The following is a 986-nucleotide window of genomic DNA, read 5'->3' as shown; positions in this document are numbered from 1 at the left end:
TTAGAGAAGAAAATTTTTTGGTCGCTACCCGGAATCGAACCCGGGACCTTTGAATGAGAGGCCAACACCTTAACCACTACGCCACGAGAGCCCCAGACCTACATGAGGAGTGGGCATTGCCCTACCTATGGGGGAAGTTTGGTTTCATTGGTGTGTATATTTGTTTGGTAATAGAGGAGTCTCCTTGTTTTTTTAATGAAACTGAACAAGGGGCCAAACTTTACCTTTGATGATCTTGAAACTGTTTTTTTCGGGATAGCCCCCTTGTGCTTAAAAGTGACCAATTTAGTTCGTCGCAAGTTTACCCTTGCTAACAAAAGGGGAGGTGGTAATAGGACTTTGAGCAGGATGGGTTGATGTCTGTCTGTCTGTCTGTCTGTCTGTCTGCCTGTCTGTCTGTCTGTCTGTCTGTCTGTCTGTCTGTCTGTCTGTCTGTCTGTCTGTTTGTCAGTTAATTCTTGCTCCATTTCGACCGAGAGTGATTCTACTTGCCAAAACTAGGAGAATTTATAATCGTTTCATCACAACAGCACACAACAAACACGCTTAGATCTACTAAAATTTGTCTTCGACTCTCTCTAACTGGTTGGCCAATCTTCAAGCGAGAGAGACGGAATGTGAGTGAGGGCAAGGCCGGTAAAAAGTTGTTCCCCCATCTGATTCGGACATTGGGGATTGCCTTGTTAGTGAGACAACTTCCTGGGCCTTTGGCATATTGTGGTAGGGTGGCCAGTTCCTTTCCACGCCGCCGTTACTTCCCAAACTCGAAGTCAGGAACCCATTGCTGTTGGGTGGGCAGGAGGGGAGGGGAGGATCTGTGTCCGAACCGAGGCTCGAACCCGGACTTTTCGCTTCGGAGACGAACGCACTAACCGCTCCGCCACCGCACAACAATAAAGAGAGAATTATTGAGTCGTACTTACAGTTCACGCCTCCTGAGTTTTCATTGACACAGTAGCGCTCTCTCTCTCTCTCTCTCTCTCTCT

This window comes from Aplysia californica, unplaced genomic scaffold (genome assembly GCF_000002075.1).
Source record: "Aplysia californica isolate F4 #8 unplaced genomic scaffold, AplCal3.0 scaffold00133, whole genome shotgun sequence".
Taxonomy (NCBI): Eukaryota; Metazoa; Mollusca; class Gastropoda; order Aplysiida; family Aplysiidae; genus Aplysia; species Aplysia californica.
Note: the sequence above shows the minus strand (reverse complement) of the source record.